Source organism: Arachis hypogaea, chromosome 6 (genome assembly GCF_003086295.3).
Source record: "Arachis hypogaea cultivar Tifrunner chromosome 6, arahy.Tifrunner.gnm2.J5K5, whole genome shotgun sequence".
Taxonomy (NCBI): domain Eukaryota; kingdom Viridiplantae; phylum Streptophyta; class Magnoliopsida; order Fabales; family Fabaceae; genus Arachis; species Arachis hypogaea.
In genome coordinates, this window is record NC_092041.1 from 28155208 (window position 1) to 28172892 (window position 17685).

Here is a 17685-nt window from a genome sequence, read left to right on the forward strand (position 1 = left end):
CTCTTTTTCAATTAAGAACATTTTTCATTTAAGAAAGGTGATGGATTTATAGGACATTCATAACCTTAAGGCATAGACACTAAGACACTAATGATCATGAGACACAAACATAGATAAACATAAGCATGAAAATTCGAAAAACAAGAAAATAGAGAACAAGGAAATTAAAGAATGGGTCCACCTTAGTGATGGCGGCTTGTTCTTCCTCTTGAAGATCTTATGGAGTGCTTGAGCTCCTCAATGTCTCTTCCTTGCCTTTGTTGCTCCTCTCTCATGATTTTTTGATCTTCTCTAATTTCATGGAGGAGGATGGAATGTTCTTGGTGCTCCACCCTTAGTTGTCCCATGTTGGAACTCAATTCTTCTAGGGAGGTATTGATTTGCTCCCAATAGTTTTGTGGAGGAAAGTGCATCCCTTGAGGCATCTCAGGGATTTCATGATGAGTGGGATCTCTTGTTTGCTCCATCCTTTTCTTAGTGATGGGCTTGTCCTCATCAATGGGGATGTCTCCCTCTATGTCAATTCCAACTGAATAACAGAGGTGACAAATGAGATGAGGAAAGGCTAACCTTGCCAAGGTAGAGGACTTGTCCGCCACCTTATAAAGTTCTTGGGCTATAACCTCATGAACTTCTACTTCCTCTCCAATCATGATGCTATGAATCATGATAGCCCGGTCTATAGTAACTTCGGACCGGTTACTAGTCGGAATGATTGAGCGTTGGATAAACTCCAACCATCCTCTAGCCACGGGCTTGAGGTCATGCCTTCTCAGTTGAACCGGCTTTCCTCTTGAATCTCTCTTCCATTGAGCGCCCTCTTCACAAATGTCTATGAGGACTTGGTCCAACCTTTGATCAAAGTTGACCCTTCTAGTGTAAGGGTGTTCATCTCCTTGCATCATGGGCAAGTTGAATGCCAACCTTACATTTTCCGGACTAAAATCTAAGTATTTCCCCTGAACCATTGTAAGCCAATTCTTTAGGTCCGGGTTCACATTTTGATCATGGTTCTTGGGGATCCATGCATTGGCATAGAACTCTTGAACCATTAGGATTCTGACTTGTTGAATGGGGTTGGTAAGAACTTCCCAACCTCTTCTTCGAATCTCATGTCGGATCTCTGGATATTCACTCTTTTTGAGTTTAAAAGGGACCTCGGGGATCACCTTCTTCAAGGCCACAACTTCATAGAAGTGGTCTTGATGCACCCTTGAGATGAATCTCTCCATCTTCCATGACTCAGAGGTGGAAGCTTTTGCCTTCCCTTTCCTCTTTCTAGAGGTTTCTCCGGCCTTGGATGCCATAAATGGTTATGGAAAAACAAAAAGAAATGCTTTTACCACACCAAACTTAAAAGGTTTGCTCGTCCTCGAGCAAAAGAGGAACGAAGAGAGTAGAAGAAGAAGAAATGAAGGAGATGGAGATGGCTTTGTGGTTCGGCCAATGGGGGAGAAGTAGTGTTTAGGTTGTGTGAAAATGAAGGGGTGAAGATGGGCTTATATAGGAGTGGAGAGAGGTGTAGGGTTCGGCTATGGGAGGGTGGGTTTGGGAGGGAAAGTGGTTTGAATTTGAATGGTGAGGTAGGTGTGGTTTTATGAAGGATGGATGTGAGTGGTGAAGAGAAAGATGGGATTTGATAGGTGAAGGGTTTTTGGGGAAGAGGTGTTGAGGTGATTGGTGAAGAAGAAGAGAGAGAGTGGTGGGGTAGGTGGGGATCCTGTGGAGTCCATAGATCCTGAGGTGTCAAGGAAAATTCATCCCTACACCAAGTGGCGAGCAAAAATGCCCTTTGTGCCAATTCTGGCGTTAAACGCCGGGCTGGTGCCCATTTCTGGCGTTTAACGCCAGCTTCTTACCCTTTTCTGGTGTTTAACGCCAGTCTGGTGCCCCTTTCTGGCGTTAAACGCCCATAATGGTGCCAGACTGGGCGTTAAACGCCCATTTGCTGCCCTTACTGGCATTTAAACGCCAGCAAGGTCTTCCTCCAGGGTGTGCTATTTTTCTTTCTGTTTTTCATTCTGTTTTTGCTTTTTCAATTGATTTTGTGACTTCTCATGATCATCAACCTACAGAAAACATAAAATAACAAAGGAAAATAGATAAAATATAACATTTGGTTGCCTCCCAACAAGCGCTTCTTTATTGTCAGTAGCTTGACAGTGGGCTCTCATGGAGCCTCACAGATGCTCAGAGCAATGTTGGAACCTCCCAACACCAAACTTAGAGTTTGAATGTGGGGGTTCAACACCAAACTTAGAAGTTGGTTGTGGCCTCCCAACACCAAACTTAAAGTTTGACTGTGGGGGCTCTATTTGGCTCTGTTTCGAGAGAAGCTCTTCATGCTTCCACTCCATGGTTACAGAGGGATATCCTTGAGCCTTAAACACAAGGGATTCTTCATTCACTTGAATGATAAATCCTCCTCTGTCAACATCAATCACAGCCTTTGCTGTGGCTAGGAAGGGTCTGCCAAGGATGATGGATTCATCCATGCACTTCCAAGTCTCTAGGACTATGAAATCAGCAGGGATGTAATGGTCTTCAACTTTTACCAGAACATCCTCTACAAGTCCATAAGCTTGTTTTCTTGAATTGTCTGTCATCTCTAGTGAGATTTTTGCAGCTTACACCTCAAAGATTCCTAGCTTCTCCATTACAGAGAGAGGCATGAGGTTTATGCTTGACCCTAGGTCACACAGAGCCCTCTTGAAGGTCATGGTGCCTACTGTACAAGGTATTGAGAACTTCCCAGGGTCCTGTCTCTTTTGAGGTAATTTCTGCCTAGACAAGTCATCCAGTTCTTTGGTGAGCAAAGGGGGTTCATCCTCCCAAGTCTCATTACCAAATAACTTGGCATTTAGCTTCATGATTGCTCCAAGGTATTTAGCAACTTGCTCTTCGGTGACATACTCATCCTCTTCAGAGGAAGAATACTCATCAGAGCTCATGAATGGCAGAAGTAAATCCAATGAAATCTCTATGGTCTCAGTGTGAGCCTCAGATTCCCATGGTTCCTCATTAGAGAACTCATTGGAGGCCAGTGGACGTCCATTGAGGTCTTCTTCAGTGGCGTTCACTGCCTCTGTCTCCTCTCCAAATTTGGCCATGTTGATGGCCTTACACTCTCCTTTTGGATTCTCTTCTGTATTGCTTGGAAGAGTACTAGGAGGGAGTTCAGTAACTTTCTTACTCAGCTGACCCACTTGTGCCTCCAAGTTTCTAATGGAGGATCTTGTTTCAGTCATGAAACTTTGAGTGGTTTTGATTAGATCAGAGACCATAGTTGCTAAGTCAGAGTGGCTCTGCTTAGAATTCTCTGTCTGTTGCTGAGAAGATGATGGAAAAGACTTGCCATTGCTAAACTTGTTTCTTCCATCATTATTGTTGTTGAAACCTTGTTGAGGTCTGTAAAACCCGGTTAATTAACGGCTAATTAACCCATAAATGAGAATTTATTCAAGAAAGCCTAAAATGTGATTTTTATGGCTAAATGTGATAGAGGAGATTGAGACGAGAATTTTGGTACCAATTTTATAGAATTCGGACCAAGATTGGACCGAACGGGCCAAACCGGGCCAATTGGACCCAAAGTGGGCCCTTGGCCCAACATAACTTAACCAAAACCCTAGTTTTCAGCACTCTCTCTCCTCATTTGTTACACACACAAGCTGAAATTAGAGAGAAAGGGAGGAAGAACACTCTATCAAGTTCTCTCCCTTGCTTGATCTTCAAACCACCATAACTTTTGATCTAGAGCTCCGATTGCCGCTCCGTTTGTGGCCACGCGTTCACCGCGGAGAGCTCTACAAAACCCATACAACCAATCTTGAGGTAAGCCACGTGTTGCTGTTCGAAATTCCAGCCCCTATTTTCGAGTTTCATGGGTGAAAAGTTGAGATTTTGGGTTCTTTGATGTTATAGGACCTAACTCTCTTGATGGAGAAGGTTAATCTTGTCTCCTTGGACCTTGGGTGTGGTAAGATTCTCAACCCTAGTGTATTTTGTTGTTTTATGATGTTTGGGTTTTGAGATGTTGTGTATGGGTATGATGATTGTGGCTTAGGCTGTGTATATGTGAATATTGGAGCTTGATTGGTGATTTTGAAAAGCTTGGAAAGGGTTTGGTGGTGAAAAATCTGTTCTTGGAGGTGTTGAGGCCTTGAGAGCTTGTGGATAAGTGATTTGGAAGTGCTCCGGTGGAGCTTGGGAAAATCGGCTAAGGTATGGTTTCAGTTTCCCGTATCTAATATGTAATGTGGTAGGAAATACTTAGGCTAGAGGCCCTAAGATAGGCATTGAATGGTTGGTGTTGTTGAATTGTTGATATATATGATGTGGTCATATATGTGATGATGATTAATGATGCTTTGGTGGTATGATGTATGAGAAATATGCAAGTTGTGATATATGCTTGATGATTGGTTATGGTTGAATTGTGGGTTGAACCATGTTTATGGTGAGCATGATGTTGATTGTGTACAATGATGATTTAGTGGAATTGGTGTTGTTGATAATTGGCATGAGAAAGAGTATATGATATGTCAATATGTTTGAGTTTGAGCCACTTGGGTGAAGTGGGTTAAAATGATGAGATAGTGATTTTGTAATTTGTAGTAAAGTGTCAATGTGTGAGTTGAGGAGGCTTGATGTTGAATTTGATATATTTTGATTGATTTCAAGAAAAGGGATGAAAATGGCATGTCTTGATTGATTTTGAAAAGGGTTGGAAATGGCTTGTTTTGAAAATGGCACTTTGTGGTTTTTATGAAAATCATGGTTTTTGGGCATACTTTGATGGGACATAACTTGGAATACGGATCTCTGTTTTGTGCCAAATCTATTTAGAAATGAAATTGGATCCGGGATGTCCATGCCGTTTGAAGAACGGGTGAAAAACGATTTAAAATGAGAAAGTTATGTTCGTTGGAAGATTGGGGTTTAAATTGGTGAATTCTGCAGCTTTTAACTTAGAAAATTTTTAGCAGAATGACCCCTTGCGCGTGGGCGCACTTGGCGCGTGCGCGCCGTTCTTCCCGAAAATGCCATCCACGCGTGCGCGTGATGTGCGCGGGCGCGCCGATTGTGCTGCACCCAATGCCCAGCCATTTTCCAGAGAGTTATGCCAGAACTGTGCCAGTGTTGTGCCTGGGGCATGAGGACGCCCACGCGTACGCGTGGTTGACGCGTACGCGTGGTTGACGCGTACGCATCGATTGGCAAATGTTTAATCCACGCGTTAGCGTGCATGACGCTTGCGCGTCGATGAAGTTTTGAGGCCATTCACGCGTGCGCGTGGAGTGCGCGTACGCGTGCACCTGTTTTCATCCCAAAGTTGATTTTTGAGTTTTAAAAGCCAAATTTCATACTTCTAAGCCTCCGATCTCACCACTTATATCTTAAAACATTATGATATGCCTAGCTATGAGAGAAGGAGCTAGTGGATGTGGTAACTTGCGAGTGAGGCAAGGGAAAATGAATAATCAATGAGGATCATTGATGATTATGTGAGATGTGGAGGATGGTGGTGGAAGTGCTTGTTAAGCCATTGGCCGAAGGGCCGTAATTGTTTATGAATTGGCTGGTTCTGGATTGAACCGAGAGCCGGAATAGCTGTGTATGCTATGAATATTGGCTGGTTATGGATTTAACCGTGAGCCGGAATGGCTGTGTATGATATGAATATTGGCTGGTTCTGGATTGAACCGTGAGCCGGATGGCTGATATGGATGTTGATCCATGGATGAGAATTCATGCATGTTTATGCTGAATTATTGATAATTGTGATTTGCACTTCCACTATCGGAGATACGAGTTTCCCTGGGTAGTAGCAGTGGCTAGCCACCACGTGCTCCAGGTTGAGACTCGAAGCTCTTTTGACCCTATGTCATAAGTGTGGCCGGGCACTGTGAAAGACCCGGATAAGCTCGCCCCCGTAAATATTCACCAGTGAAGGTGATGGATATAGATCATGATTATGATCAAGTTTATGATGAGTATAACTCGAGTTGGGGATGCGTGACAGAGGGACAGTCCAATGGTTGACTGCCAGGACTTGTCGGGTTGGCTATATAACCGACAGATGATATCATCAGCCACTAGGGACAGGCATTCATCATATGCATACTATATGAATTGTTTGAGATTGCCTATTTGACTGCATATTACTTGCTAATTGTCTAAATGCCTTACTTGTTCCTAATTGTATATTTCTTTCTTGATATAACTGTGTCTGCTATATTATACTCCTGCTGGTGGTTGGGAGGTATGAAGGAATTGGAATGGGAAGTATTAGTTAGACTGAAGTATCTTTAGTCAGATGCCCTTTATGGTTTAGTTTGTTTATAAGCTTTGATATTATCTGGAGGAAGCTCTAGGATTGCCTTTGGCTTTCCTCCATTATTATGTATTATATATGTGGAAGCTGTTACCATGCTGGGGACCTCTGGTTCTCACCCATGCGGATTTTGTGGTTTTCAGATGCAGGACGTGAGGTTTCCCGCTGAGGCATGCTGGAGACTTCTATACTTGCGAAGATCCTTTGTTCTCGGGGCTATGTTTTGGTTTATATGTTTTGCTTAGATACTTTTATCTCCATTTAATAATACAAACTGTGATGACTTCTCTTATGGGAGATTTCGGAGAATAGGATTTATGTATTTGTGTCCCTTTGGGTTTCCTTTGGGGTTTTCCTTATTATATCATATGTATATATTGTTATGCTCGGATCGGTTATCTTCGCAGCCGGATCTTGAGTCTTGATATTCCTGTTTTTGACACTCCTTTATATATAATCACGCGTTGGTTATCCTTGTTCGTTACGTTGTCGATCGGAGTGTTGCGCTTTAGAGTTGCGATGGTATTTGTTTACCCCTTTTTCTACAAAGGCTCCTAGTTATATCAATCATTCCTACTACTATATGTACTAAATTTTTTTATTTTAGAGGTCGTAATACCTTGCCATCTCTGAATTATGACTTAAGCATAAGACTCTGTATGGTAGGGTGTTACATTATGGTATCAGAGCAGTTCGTTCCTGTAGAGCCTGAGGGATGGACTGATTATGCTTCTGTGCATTCTCTGTGTGTGTGTTATGTGCTATTAGTATATCTGCTTGATATAATTGGCATAAACGTTCATGAGCATGCATTTGGGACTTTGAAGTACTAGACTTCCGATATTGAGACTGATCAACTTAATATCGATTGTTTGGTATATATAGGAACCAGATGGCGCCTCGTGGATGCGGTAGAGGTAGTGTGAGAGGTCGTACGAACGCTCGTGCGCCGGAGAATAACCCTCACGACCCGGTGAACTTTATGACTGCGTTGGAGAACATGGCTGCTGCTATGCAAGCCACTGCTGAGGCTCTTGGCCAACAGATGAACAACCATGGTAATGATGGAGGTGGAGTTCAGGGCCCGATGACACTGGCAAACTTTTTGAAGGTTAATCCACCTAAGTTCAAGGGAACTACTAGTCCGACTGAGGCTGATACATGGTTTCAGGCTATAGAGCGAGCACTGCAAGCACAAGTGGTACCTGAAGGGCAGCGTGTCGAGTTTGCTACCTATATGCTTGTCGGTGAAGCGTCCCATTGGTGGCAAGGTATCCGACGTCTTCTGCAGCAGGGTGATGACTACATCACCTGGAATGTTTTTCGAGAAGAGTTCTATAAGAAGTACTTTCCGACTTCTGCTAGGACGGCCAAGGAACTTGAATTGTTTCAGCTGAAGCAGGGTACTATGTCCATATCAGAGTATACTGACAAGTTTGAGGAGTTGTTCAGGTTCTCTCGTATGTGCCAAGGTACTCCGGTGGAATATGAGGAATGGAAGTGTGTTAAGTATGAAGGAGGACTCCGGAGTGATATCTTTAGTTCAGTGGGACCAATGGAGATCAGGACTTTCTCCGAGTTGGTAAACAAGTGTAGGGTTGCTGAAGAGTGTGTGAAAAGGGCAACCGCTGAGAAAGGGATTCACAAAGGTTCATTCCCACAGAATCGAAGGAAGAGCTTTGCACCTAGAGGCCCGTCTTTCAAGAGAGGAAGCTCTTTTAGGAGGCCCAACAACAGCAACAACTCCCAATGGAAGAAGTTTGGGAAGCAGCCTCAGAATGATCAAGCTTGTACTAGGTGTGGAAGTCACCATCCAGGAGTACCATGCACGGCCGGATGGGGTTTGTGCTACACTTGTGGAAAGGCGGGGCATAAAGCCGCAAATTGTCCGGAGAAGCAGAAACAAGGTGCTGGAAAGGCACAACAGACTGGTCGGGTGTTCACCACTTCAGCTGTAGGAGCTGAGGGATCTGAGACACTTATTCGAGGTAACTGTGAAATGGCTGGACAAACTTTAAATGCCTTATTTGATTCGAGAGCATCGCATTCATTCATTGCATTTGAGAAAGCCCATGAGTTAGGGTTGAAGATTGTAACTTTAGGTTATGATCTAAGAGTGTACAATGCTACCCATGAAGCCATGGTAACTAGGCTAGGATGCCCGGAAGTTTCCTTTAGGTTCAAGCAGCGTGATTTTGTTCATAATTTAATCTGCTTACCGATGATTGGTCTTGATCTTATCTTGGGATTGGACTGGTTATCTAAGAACCATGTTTTGCTAGATTGTTCTACAAAGTCGGTGTACTTTATGCCGGAAGATACTGAAGGGCCGGTCGTGGTGAATAATTATTATTTGAATTCGATGATGGTGAACTGTTCTGGTGTTGAATGTCAGGGTATCATGTTGTTAGCCGCGGGTGTTTCGGGTGATGACCAAAGGTTGGAACAGATTCCGGTTGTGTGTGAGTTTCCAGAAGTGTTTCCCGATGATATTGATGAGTTTCCACCTAACCACGAGGTTGAGTTTGCTATTGAATTGGTGCCCGGGGCGGGACCAATCTCAAGTGCTCCTTATAGGATGTCACCGTTAGAGATGAACGAGCTAAAGTCTCAGTTAGAGGATTTGTTGGGAAAGAATTTTATACGACCAAGTGTCTCTCCGTGGGGTGCTCCAGTATTGCTGGTGAAGAAGAAGGATGGGAGTATGCGGCTCTGTGTGGATTACAGGCAACTGAACAAGGTTACAATAAAGAATAAGTACCCATTGCCGAGAATTGATGATCTCATGGATCAGTTATAAGGAGCTGGAGTTTTCTCCAAGATCGATTTGCGATCCGGTTATCACCAGATAAGGGTGAGGGGTGAGGATATCCCTAAGACCGCTTTCAGGACTCGTTATGGTCATTACGAGTACACTGTGATGTCTTTTGGGTTGACGAATGCTCCTGCAGTGTTTATGGATTACATGAATAGTGTTTTCCGTCCATTTTTGGATAAATTCGTTGTTGTCTTCATTGATGACATATTGATTTATTCCAAGACTGAAGAAGAGCATGCGGAACACTTGAGGACCGTGTTGCAGATTCTAAAGGAGAAGAAACTCTATGCAAAACTGTCGAAGTGTGAGTTTTGGAAGAGTGAGGTGAAGTTTTTGGGCCATGTGGTGAGTAAGAAGGGAATAGCCGTAGATCCAACTAAGGTGGAGGCTGTGATGGATTGGAAGCAACCAACCACCGTAACAGAGGTAAGGAGTTTTCTGGGTTTAGCTGGCTATTACCGAAGGTTTATCAAGGGCTTTTCACAGATAGCTTTGCCAATGACAAAGTTGACCCGCAAAGGCACTCCGTTTGTTTGGACTCCTGAGTGCGAGGAGGGCTTTCAGACATTGAAGAAGAAGTTGACCACTGCACCTGTGTTAGTGTTACCCGAGCCGAATGAGCCATTTGAGGTGTATTGTGATGCCTCATTAAAGGGTCTAGGGTGCGTGCTGATGCAGCATCGTAATGTGGTGGCGTATGCCTCACGACAGTTGAGACCTCATGAAGTTAGTTATCCTACGCATGATTTGGAACTCGCTGCAGTTGTGTTTGCCTTGAAGGTGTGGAGGCATTATCTCTATGGGGTTAAGTTCCAAGTTTTCTCTGATCATAAGAGCTTGAAGTATCTCTTTGATCAGAAAGAGCTTAATATGAGGCAGAGAAGGTGGATGGAATTGTTGAAGGACTACGACTTTGAGTTGCATTACCATCCGGGAAAGCTGAACGTAGTGGCGGATGCGTTAAGTTGGAAGTCGTTATATACGGCTTGGATGATGCTTCAAGAGGAGAAGTTGCTCAAGGGATTCGAGAGTCTGAAAATTGGTGCTCGAGAAGTATCCGGAACTTTGTGTTTGAGCCGATTAGAGATCTCAAGTGATTTTAAGTCCGAACTCCTAAAGGCTCATCAAAATGATGAAGCGTTATGGAAGGTGTTACTGGCTATTGAGCAAGGAAAACAATGGAGAGTGTCGGAAGAAAAAGATGGGTTATGGAGATTCAAGGGTAGGATCATTGTGCCGAATGTGGGCACTTTGAGGCAAGATATTTTAAAGGAGGCACACAAAAGCGGATTCTCCATTCACCCGGGAAGTACTAAGATGTACCATGATTTAAAGGCAATGTTCTGGTGGCCGGGTATGAAGAATGATGCGGCGGAATATGTATCAAAGTGCTTAACTTGTCAAAAGGTAAAGATTGAACATCAAAGACCTTCTGGGATGTTGCAACCTTTAGAGATTCCACAATGGAAGTGGGAAAGTATTGCAATGGACTTTGTGTCGGGATTGCCAAGGACTAGGGCTGGTTTTGATGCTATTTGGGTGATTGTGGACCGACTAACGAAGTCAGCTCACTTTTTGCCCATTCGGATGACTTACACCCTTGAGGAGCTAGCACGGTTATACATAAAGGAGATTGTGAGACTTCATGGTGTACCTGCTACTATAATCTCTGATAGAGATCCTCGTTTCACTTCAAGGTTTTGGGGTGCATTTCAGAAAGCTTTTGGAACCCGATTAAGCTTGAGCACGGCTTACCATCCTCAAACAGATGGTCAATCCGAGAGGACGATCCAAACACTAGAGGATATGTTGAGAGCCTGTGTTTTGGACCAACCGGCGAGTTGGGATCGGTATATGCCATTGGTGGAGTTTGCATACAATAATAGTTATCATGCGAGCATTGGAATGGCTCCGTATGAGGCCTTGTATGGGAGGAAATGTCAATCTCCGCTATGTTGGTATGAAGCTGGAGAGAAAAGCTTGTTAGGGCCGGAAATGATAGCTGAGACTACTGAACAAGTCAAGAAAATCCGAGATAGGATGCTTACGGCGCAGAGTCGTCAAAAGAGTTACGCCGATCAGAGGCGAAAGCCCTTAGAATTTGAGGAAAGAGATCATGTTTTCCTTAAGGTTACTCCGACCACGGGAGTAGGTAGGGCAATTAAGGCAAAGAAGTTGAATCCTCGATACATTGGTCCATTTCAGATCTTGGAAAGGATTGGGCCGGTGGCGTATCGGATGGCTCTACCACCTCATCTTTCAAATCTGCACGATGTGTTTCACGTGTCACAGCTTCGGAAGTACACTCCTGATGCTAGCCATGTGTTGGAACCTGAATCGGTTCAGTTAAGGGAAGATTTGACGCTTCTGGTGGCTCCGGTCAGAATCGATGATTCTAGTATCAAACGGTTATGTGGAAAAGAAGTTTCATTAGTCAAAGTGGCATGGAGTCGAGGCGATGTTGTGGAACACACTTGGGAACTTGAGTCGGAGATGCGAACGGATTATCCGCATTTATTCTCAGGTAATTGCATTTAATTTTGTGGGCAAAATTCCCAATTAGGTGGGTAGAATGTAAAACCCGGTTAATTAACGGCTAATTAACCCATAAATGAGAATTTATTCAAGAAAGCCTAAAATGTGATTTTTATGGCTAAATGTGATAGAGGAGATTGAGACGAGAATTTTGGTACCAATTTTATAGAATTCGGACCAAGATTGGACCGAACGGGCCAAACCGGGCCAATTGGACCCAAAGTGGGCCCTTGGCCCAACATAACTTAACCAAAACCCTAGTTTTCAGCACTCTCTCTCCTCATTTGTTACACACACAAGCTGAAATTAGAGAGAAAGGGAGGAAGAACACTCTCTCAAGTTCTCTCCCTTGCTTGATCTTCAAACCACCATAACTTTTGATCTAGAGCTCCGATTGCCGCTCCGTTTGTGGCCACGCGTTCACCGCGGAGAGCTCTACAAAACCCATACAACCAATCTTGAGGTAAGCCACGTGTTGCTGTTCGAAATTCCAGCCCCTATTTTCGAGTTTCATGGGTGAAAAGTTGAGATTTTGGGTTCTTTGATGTTATAGGACCTAACTCTCTTGAAGGAGAAGGTTAATCTTGTCTCCTTGGACCTTGGGTGTGGTAAGATTCTCAACCCTAGTGTATTTTGTTGTTTTATGATGTTTGGGTTTTGAGATGTTGTGTATGGGTATGATGATTGTGGCTTAGGTTGTGTATATGTGAATATTGGAGCTTGATTGGTGATTTTGAAAAGCTTGGAAAGGGTTTGGTGGTGAAAAATCTGTTCTTAGAGGTGTTGAGGCCTTGAGAGCTTGTGGATAAGTGATTTGGAAGTGCTCCGGTGGAGCTTGGGAAAATCGGCTAAGGTATGGTTTCGGTTTCCCGTATCTAATATGTAATGTGGTAGGAAATACTTAGGCTAGAGGCCCTAAGATAGGCATTGAATGGTTGGTGTTGTTGAATTGTTGATATATATGATGTGGTCATATATATGATGATGATTAATGATGCCTTGGTGGTATGATGTATGAGAAATATGCAAGTTGTGATATATGCTTGATGATTGGTTATGGTTGAATTGTGGGTTGAACCATGTTTATGGTGAGCATGATGTTGATTGTGTACAATAATGATTTAGTGGAATTGGTGTTGTTGATAATTGGCATGAGAAAGAGTATATGATATGTCAATATGTTTGAGTTTGAGCCACTTGGGTGAAGTGGGTTAAAATGATGAGATAGTGATTTTGTAATTTGTGGTAAAGTGTCAATGTGTGAGTTGAGGAGGCTTAATGTTGAATTTGATATATTTTGATTGATTTCAAGAAAAGGGATGAAAATGGCATGTCTTGATTGATTTTGAAAAGGGTTGGAAATGGCTTGTTTTGAAAATGGCACTTTGTGGTTTTTATGAAAATCATGGTTTTTGGGCATACTTTGATGGGACATAACTTGGAATACGGATCTCTGTTTTGTGCCAAATCTATTTAGAAATGAAATTGGATCCGGGATGTCCATGCCGTTTGAAGAACGGGTGAAAAACGATTTAAAATGAGAAAGTTATGTTCGTTGGAAGATTGGGGTTTAAATTGGTGAATTCTGCAGCTTTTAACTTAGAAAATTTTTAGCAGAATGACCCCTTGCGCGTGGGCGCACTTGGCGCGTGTGCGCCGTTCTTCCCGAAAATGCCATCCACGCGTGAGCGTGATGTGCGCGGGCGCGCCGATTGTGCTGCACCCAATGCCCAGCCATTTTCCAGAGAGTTATGCCAGAACTGTGCCAGTGTTGTGCCTGGGGCACGAGGACGCCCACGCGTACGCGTGGTTGACGCGTACGCGTCGATTGGCAAATGTTTAATCCACGCGTTAGCGTGCATGACGCTTGCTGATGAGCGGATAATTTGTATGCTTTTTGGCATTGTTTTTAGTATGTTTTTGGTATGATCTAGTTAGTTTTTAGTATATTTTTATTAGTTTTTAGTTAAAATTCACTTTTCTGGACTTTACTATGAGTTTGTGTGTTTTTCTGTGATTTCAGGTATTTTCTGGCTGAAATTGAGGGACCTGAGCAAAAATCTGATTCAGAGACCAAAAAGAACTGCAGATGCTGTTGGATTCTGACCTCCCTGCACTCGAAGTGGATTTTCTGGAGCTACAGAAGCCCAATTGGCGCGCTCTCAACGGCGTTGGAAAGTAGACATCCTGGGCTTTCCAGCAATATATGATTGTCCATGCTTTGCCCAAGATTTGATGGCCCAAACCGGCGTTCAAAGTCACCCTCAGGAATCCCAGCGTTAAACGCTGGAACTGGCACCTAAATGGGAGTTAAACGCCCAAACTGGCATAAAAGCTGGCGTTTAACTCCAAGAAGAGTCTCTGCACGAAAATGCTTCATTGCTCAGCCCAAGCACACACCAAGTGGGCCCGGAAGTGGATTTTTATGTCATTTACTCATTTCTGTACACCTTAGGCTACTAGTTTTTCTATAAGTAGGACCTTTGACTATTGTATTAGAAATCTTTTGATCACTTGAGATCTCTAGATCATCTTTGGACATTTTAGTTCTTAGATCATTAGGAGGCTGGCCATTCGGCCATGCCTAGACCTCATGCTTATGTATTTTCAACGGTGGAGTTTCTACACACCATAGATTAAGGTGTGGAGCTCTGCTGTACCTCGAGTATTAATGCAATTACTATTGTTCTTCTATTCAATTCCGCTTGTTCTTTATCCAAGATATCACTTGTTCTTCAACTTGATGAATGTGATGATCCGTGACACTCATCATCATTCTCACCCATGAGCAAGGTGACTGACAACCACTTCTGTTCTACAAGTAACCAAGGCTCTAGTGAATATCTCTTGGATTCTTTAATCGGAATCTTCGTGGTATAGGCGAGAACTGATGGCGGCATTCAAGAGAATCCGGAAGGTCTAACCTTGTCTGTGGTGTTCTGAGTAGGATTCAATGACTGAATGACTGTGACGTGCTTCAAACTCCTGAAGGCGGGGCGTTAGTGACAGACGCAAAAGAATCACTGGATTCTATTCCGGCCTGATTGAGAACCGACAGATGAATTCCGCTATGCTGTGACAGAGCATATGCAATCGCTTTCACTGAGAGGATGGGAGGTAGCCACTGACAACGGTGAAACCCTTGCTTAAGCTTGCCATGGAAAGGAGTAAGAAGGATTGGATGAAGACAGTAGGAAAGCAGAGAGACGGAAGGGAAAGCATCTTCATGCGCTTATCTGAAGTTCCTACCAATGAATTACATAAGTATCACTATCTTTATCTTTTATGTTATTTTCGTTCATCATCATATACATTTGAGTTGCCTGACTAAGATTTACAAGATGACCATAGCTTGCTTCAATACTAACAATCTCCGTGGGATCGACCCTTACTCGCGTAAGGTTTATTACTTGGACGACCCAGTGCACTTGCTGGTTAGTTGTGCGAAGTTGTGTAATGCCATGGTATTGAGCCACCAAGTTTTTGGGGTTCATGACCGGGGATTATGAGAGTTGTGAAAAAGTATTGTTCACAATTTCGCGCACCAAGTTTTTGGCGCCGTTGCCGGGGATTGTTCAAGTTTTGAGCAAGCTTTTGGTAACATCAGTGCCAAGATCCGGCAACAACACCAAGTTTTTGGCGTTATTGCCGGGGATTGTTCAAGTTTTGAGCAAGCTTTTGGTAACATCAGTGCCAAGATCCGGCAACAACACCAAGTTTTTGGCGTTATTGCCAGGGATTGTTCAAGTTTGGACAACTGACGGTTCATCTTGTTGCTTAGATTAGGTATTTATTTTTTTCGAAATTCTTGAAGATGAATTCTAGAGTTTCATGATGATTTGTTGAAATCTGGCTGGCTGAGAAGCCATGTCTAATCTCATTGGACCGAGGTTTAACTTATCACCACAAAAGCTTGTTGATTTTTATCAATCTTGCTTTTGGAGCAATGATCTGCTAAGGCTTGGCTGGCCTCTGGCCATGTCTAGTGTTTTGGACCGAAGCTTTCTTTGAAAGCTTGGCTGGCTGTGAAGCCATGTCTAATTCCTGGACCGGAGTCTTAGACTAGCATTGCACTGATTCCTGGAATTCTCATTAAGAATTTTGATACATTTTTCCACTTGATTTTCGAAAAACACAAAAAAAATTAAAAAAATCATAAAATCCAAAAATTTCTTGTTTGAGTCTAGTGTTTCATCTTAAGTTTGGTGTCAATTGCATGCATTCATTCATGTATCTTGGTGATCTTCAAGATGTTCTTGATGATTCACTTGCTCTGATCTTTGAATTCAACTGACTTGATTGTTTTGTGTGTCTCATATGCATTTTCATTTTGTTAGTGTCAATAGTATACAAACTGCTAAGTTTGGTGTCTTGCATGCATTGTTATTTGATTCTTGTTGCATTTTGGTTTGTCCTTAGTATTAAAAATCCAAAAATATTTTTAATTTGTGTCTTTTCAAGTCAATAATACAGAGAATTGAAGATTCAGAACATACAGCAGAGGAATTGCACAGAAAAAGCTGGGCGTTCAAAACGCCCAGTGAAGAAGGACAGACTGGCGTTTAAACGCCAGCCAGGGTACCTGGTTGGGCGTTTAACGCCCAAAAGGGTAGCATTTTGGGCGTTAAACGCCAGAATGTGCACCATTCTGGGCGTTTAACGCCAACATGGCTAGAAGGGAAGATTTTGTTTTCAAATCAAATTTTTTTCAAGTTTTCAAAATCTTTTCAAAATCAAATCTTTTTCAAATCAATTTTCCAATCAAATCTTTTTCAAAATCAATTTCTTTCCATTTTTAAAGATACTTACTATCAATCAATGATTTGATTCAACATTTCAAGTACGTTACCTTTTCTGTTGAGAAAGGTTTAATGTTTGAATCATATCTTTTCTTGTTAGTCAAGTTTTTAATTTTCAAATCAAATCTTTTTAAAATGTTTTTCAAATCATATCTTCTCAATCACATTTTTTTAAATCAATCATATCTTCTTAACCACATCTTTTTCAAAATAGTTTTCAATCAAATCTTTTTGATTTCTAATTTCAAAATCTTTTTCAAAAATCACTTGATTCCTTTTCCATTTTCATTTTCGAAAATTAAGTAATGTTTTTCAAAAATGTTTTCAAATTTTTCACTTAATTTTCGAAAATCTCTTCCCTCTTTCTCACATCCTTCTATTTATGGACTAACACTATCCCTTAATGCAAAATTCGAACTCCATCTCCTTTGTTAAATTCGAATTTTCCACTTCTGTCTTCTACTCTTCTTTTCCTCTGACACCTAAAGGAATCTCTATACTGTGACATAGAGGATTCCACATTTTCTTGTTCCCTTCTCTTTCTTATGAGCAGGAGCAAAGACAAAGGCATTCTTGTTGAGGCTGATCCTGAACCTGAAAGGACCTTGAAGAGAAAGCTAAGAGAAGCCAAAGCACAACTCTCTTTAGAGAACCTGAACGAATTCTTCAAGGAAGAAGAACTCATGGCAGCCGAAAACAACAACAATGCCAACAATGCAAGGAAGGTGCTGGGTGACTTTACTGCACCTACTCCCGACTTCTATGGGAGAAGCATCTCTATCCCTGCCATTGGAGCAAACAACTTTGAGCTTAAGCCTCAATTAGTTTCTCTAATGCAACAGAATTGCAAGTTCCATGGACTTCCATTGGAAGATCCTCATCAGTTTTTAGCTGAATTCTTGCAAATCTGTGACACTGTTAAGACTAATGGGGTTGACCCTGAGGTCTACAGATTTTTGCTATTCCCTTTTGCTGTAAGAGACACGGCTAGAACATGGTTGGACTCTCAACCTAAAGAAAGCCTGGACTCTTGGGAAAAGCTAGTCAATGCCTTCTTGGCAAAGTTCTTTCCACCTCAAAAATTGAGTAAGCTTAGAGTGGAAGTCCAAACCTTCAGACAGAAGGAAGGAGAATCCCTCTATGAAGCTTGGGAAAGATACAAACAATTGATCAGAAAGTGTCCCACTGATATGCTT

General features: G+C 42.5%; 1 non-coding gene across 1 annotated transcript; it reads right to left on the reverse strand.

Annotated features, from left to right (window-relative positions):
• Nucleotides 1-17577: 17577 nt before the first annotated feature.
• Nucleotides 17578-17685, reverse strand: LOC112700547 (small nucleolar RNA R71). Its single transcript, XR_003153453.1, has one exon. It is a non-coding gene; the product is annotated as a small nucleolar RNA R71 (small nucleolar RNA).